Raw genomic sequence first — 8,594 nt, 5'->3', positions numbered from 1 at the left:
GGACACAAGGTCTTGCCCGGATGCGGCGGGACACCAGGTCTACCCCGTGGCCGGGGACACCAGGTCTACCCCGTGGCCGGGGACACCAGGTCTACGCCGGAGCCCGGGACACCAGGTCTACCCCGGATCCGGCGGGACACAAGTTCTACCCCGTGGCCGGGGACACCAGGTCTACCCCGGGGCCGGCGGGACACCAGGTCTACCCCGGAGCCCGGGACACCAGGTCTACCCCGGGGCCGGCGGGACACCAGGTCTACCCCGTGTCCGGGGTCACCAGGTCTACCCCGCCGCCCCGGAAACCAGGTCTACCCCGGGGCCGGCGGGACACCAGGTCTACCCCGTGGCCGGGGACACCAGGTCTACCCCGGGGCCGGCGGGACACCAGGTCTACCCCGGATCCCGCGGGACACCAGGTCTACCCCGGGGCCGGGGACACCAGGTCTACCCCGGGGCCGGCGGGACACCAGGTCTACCCCGGAGCCCGGGACACCAGGTCTACCCCGCCGCCCGGGACACCAGGTCTACCCCGTGGCCGGGGACACCAGGTCTTACCCGGAGCCGCCGGGACACCAGGTCTACCCCGCAGCCCGGGACACCAGGTCTACCCCGGATCCGGCGGGACACCAGGTCTACCCCGTGGCCGGGGACACCAGGTCTACCCCGAGTCCGGCGGGACACCAGGTCTACCCCGGAGCCCGGGACACCAGGTCTTGCCCGGATGCGGCGGGACACCAGGTCTACCCCGTGGCCGGGGACACCAGGTCTACCCTGGAACCGGCGGGACACCAGGTCTACCCCGTGGCCGGGGACAACAGGTCTACCCCGGGTCCGGCGAGACACCAGGTCTACCCCGTGGCCCGGGACACCAGGTCTACCCCGGGGCGGCGGGACACCAGGTCTACCCCGGGGTCCGGGACACCAGGTCTACCCCGGGGCCCGGGACACCAGGTCTACCCCGGGGCCGCGGGACACCAGGTCTACCCCGCCGCCCGGGACACCAGGTCTACCCCGGATCCGGCGGGACACCAGGTCTACCCCGCCGCCCGGGACACCAGGTCTACCCCGTGGCCGGGGACACCAGGTCTTACCCGGGGCCGCCGGGAAACCAGGTCTACCCCGGAGCCCGGGACACCAGGTCTACCCCGGATCCGGCGGGACACCAGGTCTACCCCGTGGCCGGGGACACCAGGCCTACCCCGAGGCCGGCGGGACACCAGGTCTCCCCCGGGCCGCGGGACACCAGGTCTACCCCGGATCCGGCGGGACACCAGGTCTACCCCGTGGCCGGGGACACCAGGTCTACCCCGGAGCCCGGGACACCAGGTCTACCCCGGGGCCGGCGAGACACCAGGTCTACCCCGAGGCCTTGGAAACCAGGTCTACCCCGGTGCCGGCGGGACACCAGGTCGACCCCGTGGCCGGGGACACCAGGTCTACCCCGGAGCCCGAGGCACCAGGTCTACCACGGATCCAGCGGGACACCAGGTCTACCCCGGATCCAGCGGGACACCAGGTCTACCCCGTGGCCGGGGACACCACGTCTACCCCGGAGCCCGGGACACCAGGTCTACCCCGGATCCGGCGGGACACCAGGTCTACCCCGTGGCCGGGGACACCAGGTCTACCCCGGAGCCCGGGACACCAGGTCTACCTCGGGGCCGGCGGGACACCAGGTCTAACCCGTGGCCGGGGACACCAGGTCTACCCCGGGCCGGGGACACCAGGTCTACCCCGGAGCCCGGGACACCAGGTCTACCCCGGATCCGGCGGGACACCAGGTCTACCCCGTGGCCGGGGACACCAGGTCTACCCCGGGTCCGGCGGGACACCAGGTCTACCCCGGATCCGGCGGGACACCAGGTCTACCCCGTGGCCGGGGACAACAGGTCTACCCCGTGGCCGGGGACACCAGGTCTACCCCGGAGCCCGGGACACCAGGTCTACCCCGGGGCCGGCGGGACACCAGGTCTACCCCGTGGCCGGGGACAACAGGTCTACCCCGTGGCCGGGGACACCAGGTCTACCCAGGATCCAGCTGGACACCAGGTCTACCCCGTGGCCGGGGACACCAGGTCTACCCCGGAGCCCGGGACACCAGGTCTACCCCGGATCCAGCGGGACACCAGGTCTACCCCGTATCCGGCGGGACACCAGGTCTACCCCGTGGCCGGGGACACCAGGTCTACCCCGAGGCCGGGGACACCAGGTCTACCCCGGAGCCCGGGACACAAGGTCTTGCCCGGATGCGGCGGGACACCAGGTCTACCCCGTGGCCGGGGACACCAGGTCTACCCCGTGGCCGGGGACACCAGGTCTACGCCGGAGCCCGGGACACCAGGTCTACCCCGGATCCGGCGGGACACAAGTTCTACCCCGTGGCCGGGGACACCAGGTCTACCCCGGGGCCGGCGGGAAACCAGGTCTACCCCGGAGCCCGGGACACCAGGTCTTCCCCGGGGCCCGGGACACCAGGTCTACCCTTCCGCCCGGGACACCAAGTCTACCCCGGGGCCTTGGACACCAGGTCTACCCCGGTTATTAGGACACCAGGTCTACCCCGGGCCCCGGGACACCAGGTCTACCCCGGGGCCGGCGGGACACCAGGTCTACCCCGGGTCCGGCGGGACACAAGTTCTACCCCGTGGCCGGGGACACCAGGTCTACCCCGGGGCCGGCGGGAAACCAGGTCTACCCCGGAGCCCGGGACACCAGGTCTTCCCCGGGGCCCGGGACACCAGGTCTACCCCTCCGCCCGGGACACCAAGTCTACCCCGGGGCCTTGGACACCAGGTCTACCCCAGTTATTAGGACACCAGGTCTACCCCGGGCCCCGGGACACCAGGTCTACCCCGGGGCCGGCGGGACACCAGGTCTACCCCGGGTCCGGCGGGACACCAGGTCTGCCCCTTGGCCGGGGACACCAGGTCTACCCCGATGCCGGCGGGAAACCAGGTCTACCCCGGGCCGCGGGACACCAGGTCTACCCCGCCGCCCGGGACACCAGGTCTACCCCGGGGCCTTGGACACCAGGTCTACCCCGCCGCCCGGGACACCAGGTCTACCCCGGGGCCCGGGACACCAGGTCTATCCCGGGGCCGGCGGGATACCAGGTCTACCCCGGATCCGGCGGGACACCAGGTCTGCCCCGTGGCCGGGGACACCAGGTCTACCCCGAGGCCGGCGGGACACCAGGTCTACCCCGGAGCCCGGGACACCAGGTCTTGCCCGGATGCGGCGGGACACCAGGTCTACCCCGTGGCCGGGGACACCAGGTCTACCCCGGAACCGGCGGGACACCCGGTCTATCCCGTGGCCGGGGACACCAGGTCTACCCCGGGTCCGGCGAGACACCAGGTCTACCCCGTGGCCCGGGACACCAGGTCTACCCCGGGGCGGCGGGACACCAGGTTTACCCCGTGGCCGGGGACACCAGGTCTACCCCGGGGCCCGGGACACCAGGTCTACCCCGGGCCGCGGGACACCAGGTCTACCCCGCCGCCCGGGACACCAGGTCTACCCCGGATCCGGCGGGACACCAGGTCTACCCCGCCGCCCGGGACACCAGGTCTACCCCATGGCCGGGGACACCAGGTCTTACCCGGGGCCGCCGGGACACCAGGTCTACCCCGGAGCCCGGGACACCAGGTCTACCCCGGATCCGGCGGGACACCAGGTCTACCCCGTGGCCGGGGACACCAGGTCTACCCCGAGGCCGGCGGGACACCAGGTCTCCCCCGGGCCGCGGGACACCAGGTCTACCCCGGAGCCCGGGACACCAGGTCTTGCCCGGATGCGGCGGGACACCAGGTCTACCCCGTGGCTGGGGACACCAGGTCTCCCCCGTGGCCGGGGACACCAGGTCTACCCCGGGGCCGGCGGGACACCAGGTCTACCCCTTGGCCCGGGACACCCGGTCTACCCCGTATCCGGCGGGACACCAGGTCTACCCCGTGGCCGTGGACACCAGGTCTACCCCGGGGCCGGCGGGACACCAGGTCTACCCCGCCGCCCGGGACGCCAGGTCTACCCCGCCGCCCGGGACGCCAGGTCTACCCCGGGCCGCGGGACACCAGGTCTACCCCGCCGCCCGGGACGCCAGGTCTACCCGGGGCCTTGGACACCAGGTCTACCCCGGGGCCCGGGGATACCAGGTATACCCCGGGGCCGGCGGGACACCAGGTCTACCCCGGGGCCGACGGGACACCAGGTCTACCCCGTGGCCGGGGACACCAGGTCTACCCCGGGGCCGGCGGGACACCAGGTCTACCCCGTGGCCGGGGACACCAGGTCTACCCCGGGGCCGGCGGGACACCAGGTCTACCCCGTGGCCGGGGACACCAGGTCTACCCCGGAGCCCGAGGCACCAAGTCTACCCCGTATCCAGCGGGACACCAGGTCTACCCCGGATTCAGCGGGACACCAGGTCTACCCCGTGGCCGGGGACACCAGGTCTACCCCGTGGCCGGGGACACCAGGTCTACCCCGGAGCCCGGGACACCAGGTCTACCCCGGGGCCGGCGGGACACCAGGTCTACCCTGTGGCCGGGGACACCAGGTCTACCCCGGAGCCCGGGAAACCAGGTCTACCCCGGGGCCGGCGAGACACCAGGTCTACCCCGAGGCCTTGGACACCAGGTCTACCCCGGTGCCGGCGGGACACCAGGTCTACCCCGTGGCCGGGGACACCAGGTCTACCCCGGAGCCCGAGGCACCAGGTCTACCCCGGATCCAGCGGGACACCAGGTCTACCCCGGATCCAGCGGGACACCAGGTCTACCCCGTTGCCGGGGACACCAGGTCTACCCCGGAGCCCGGGACACCAGGTCTACCCCGGATCCGGCGGGACACCAGGTCTACCCCGTGGCCGGGGACACCAGGTCTACCCCGGAGCCCGGGACACCAGGTCTACCCCGGGGCCGGCGGGACACCAGGTCTAACCCGTGGCCGGGGACACCAGGTCTACCCCGTGGCCGGGGACACCAGGTCTACCCCGAGTCCGGCGGGACACCAGGTCTACCCCGGAGCCCGGGACACCAGGTCTTGCCCGGATGCGGCGGGACACCAGGTCTACCCCGTGGCCGGGGACACCAGGTCTACCCTGGAACCGGCGGGACACCAGGTCTATCCCGTGGCCGGGGACACCAGGTCTACCCCGGGTCCGGCGAGACACCAGGTCTACCACGTGGCCCGGGACACCAGGTCTACCCCGGGGCGGCGGGACACCAGGTCTACCCCGGGGTCCGGGACACCAGGTCTACCCCGGGGCCCGGGACACCAGGTCTACCCCGGGGCCGCGGGACACCAGGTCTACCCCGCCGCCCGGGACACCAGGTCTACCCCGGATCCGGCGGGACACCAGGTCTACCCCGCCGCCCGGGACACCAGGTCTACCCCGTGGCCGGGGACACCAGGTCTTACCCGGGGCCGCCGGGAAACCAGGTCTACCCCGGAGCCCGGGACACCAGGTCTACCCCGGATCCGGCGGGACACCAGGTCTACCCCGTGGCCGGGGACACCAGGCCTACCCCGAGGCCGGCGGGACACCAGGTCTCCCCCGGGCCGCGGGACACCAGGTCTACCCCGGATCCGGCGGGACACCAGGTCTACCCCGTGGCCGGGGACACCAGGTCTACCCCGGAGCCCGGGACACCAGGTCTACCCCGGGGCCGGCGAGACACCAGGTCTACCCCGAGGCCTTGGAAACCAGGTCTACCCCGGTGCCGGCGGGACACCAGGTCTACCCCGTGGCCGGGGACACCAGGTCTACCCCGGAGCCCGAGGCACCAGGTCTACCACGGATCCAGCGGGACACCAGGTCTACCCCGGATCCAGCGGGACACCAGGTCTACCCCGTGGCCGGGGACACCACGTCTACCCCGGAGCCCGGGACACCAGGTCTACCCCGGATCCGGCGGGACACCAGGTCTACCCCGTGGCCGGGGACACCAGGTCTACCCCGGAGCCCGGGACACCAGGTCTACCTCGGGGCCGGCGGGACACCAGGTCTAACCCGTGGCCGGGGACACCAGGTCTACCCCGGGCCGGGGACACCAGGTCTACCCCGGAGCCCGGGACACCAGGTCTACCCCGGATCCGGCGGGACACCAGGTCTACCCCGTGGCCGGGGACACCAGGTCTACCCCGGGTCCGGCGGGACACCAGGTCTACCCCGGATCCGGCGGGACACCAGGTCTACCCCGTGGCCGGGGACAACAGGTCTACCCCGTGGCCGGGGACACCAGGTCTACCCCGGAGCCCGGGACACCAGGTCTACCCCGGGGCCGGCGGGACACCAGGTCTACCCCGTGGCCGGGGACAACAGGTCTACCCCGTGGCCGGGGACACCAGGTCTACCCAGGATCCAGCGGGACACCAGGTCTACCCCGTGGCCGGGGACACCAGGTCTACCCCGGAGCCCGGGACACCAGGTCTACCCCGGATCCAGCGGGACACCAGGTCTACCCCGTATCCGGCGGGACACCAGGTCTACCCCGTGGCCGGGGACACCAGGTCTACCCCGAGGCCGGGGACACCAGGTCTACCCCGGAGCCCGGGACACAAGGTCTTGCCCGGATGCGGCGGGACACCAGGTCTACCCCGTGGCCGGGGACACCAGGTCTACCCCGTGGCCGGGGACACCAGGTCTACGCCGGAGCCCGGGACACCAGGTCTACCCCGGATCCGGCGGGACACAAGTTCTACCCCGTGGCCGGGGACACCAGGTCTACCCCGGGGCCGGCGGGAAACCAGGTCTACCCCGGAGCCCGGGACACCAGGTCTTCCCCGGGGCCCGGGACACCAGGTCTACCCTTCCGCCCGGGACACCAAGTCTACCCCGGGGCCTTGGACACCAGGTCTACCCCGGTTATTAGGACACCAGGTCTACCCCGGGCCCCGGGACACCAGGTCTACCCCGGGGCCGGCGGGACACCAGGTCTACCCCGGGACCGGCGGGACACAAGTTCTACCCCGTGGCCGGGGACACCAGGTCTACCCCGGGGCCGGCGGGAAACCAGGTCTACCCCGGAGCCCGGGACACCAGGTCTTCCCCGGGGCCCGGGACACCAGGTCTACCCCTCCGCCCGGGACACCAAGTCTACCCCGGGGCCTTGGACACCAGGTCTACCCCAGTTATTAGGACACCAGGTCTACCCCGGGCCCCGGGACACCAGGTCTACCCCGGGGCCGGCGGGACACCAGGTCTACCCCGGGTCCGGCGGGACACCAGGTCTGCCCCTTGGCCGGGGACACCAGGTCTACCCCGATGCCGGCGGGAAACCAGGTCTACCCCGGGCCGCGGGACACCAGGTCTACCCCGCCGCCCGGGACACCAGGTCTACCCCGGGGCCTTGGACACCAGGTCTACCCCGCCGCCCGGGACACCAGGTCTACCCCGGGGCCCGGGACACCAGGTCTATCCCGGGGCCGGCGGGATACCAGGTCTACCCCGGATCCGGCGGGACACCAGGTCTGCCCCGTGGCCGGGGACACCAGGTCTACCCCGAGGCCGGCGGGACACCAGGTCTACCCCGGAGCCCGGGACACCAGGTCTTGCCCGGATGCGGCGGGACACCAGGTCTACCCCGTGGCCGGGGACACCAGGTCTACCCCGGAACCGGCGGGACACCCGGTCTATCCCGTGGCCGGGGACACCAGGTCTACCCCGGGTCCGGCGAGACACCAGGTCTACCCCGTGGCCCGGGACACCAGGTCTACCCCGGGGCGGCGGGACACCAGGTCTACCCCGTGGCCGGAGACACCAGGTCTACCCCGGGGCCCGGGACACCAGGTCTACCCCGGGCCGCGGGACACCAGGTCTACCCCGCCGCCCGGGACACCAGGTCTACCCCGGATCCGGCGGGACACCAGGTCTACCCCGCCGCCCGGGACACCAGGTCTACCCCGTGGCCGGGGACACCAGGTCTTACCCGGGGCCGCCGGGACACCAGGTCTACCCCGGAGCCCGGGACACCAGGTCTACCCCGGATCCGGCGGGACACCAGGTCTACCCCGTGGCCGGGGACACCAGGTCTACCCCGAGGCCGGCGGGACACCAGGTCTCCCCCGGGCCGCGGGACACCAGGTCTACCCCGGAGCCCGGGACACCAGGTCTTGCCCGGATGCGGCGGGACACCAGGTCTACCCCGTGGCTGGGGACACCAGGTCTCCCCCGTGGCCGGGGACACCAGGTCTACCCCGGGGCCGGCGGGACACCAGGTCTACCCCTTGGCCCGGGACACCCGGTCTACCCCGTATCCGGCGGGACACCAGGTCTACCCCGTGGCCGTGGACACCAGGTCTACCCCGGGGCCGGCGGGACACCAGGTCTACCCCGCCGCCCGGGACGCCAGGTCTACCCCGCCGCCCGGGACGCCAGGTCTACCCCGGGCCGCGGGACACCAGGTCTACCCCGCCGCCCGGGACGCCAGGTCTACCCGGGGCCTTGGACACCAGGTCTACCCCGGGGCCCGGGGATACCAGGTATACCACGGGGCCGGCGGGACACCAGGTCTACCCCGGGGCCGACGGGACACCAGGTCTACCCCGTGGCCGGGGACACCAGGTCTACCCCGGGGCCGGCGGGACACCAGGTC

Source organism: Melospiza georgiana, chromosome 30, assembly GCF_028018845.1.
Source record: "Melospiza georgiana isolate bMelGeo1 chromosome 30, bMelGeo1.pri, whole genome shotgun sequence".
Classification (NCBI taxonomy): Eukaryota; Metazoa; Chordata; class Aves; order Passeriformes; family Passerellidae; genus Melospiza; species Melospiza georgiana.
Note: the sequence above shows the minus strand (reverse complement) of the source record.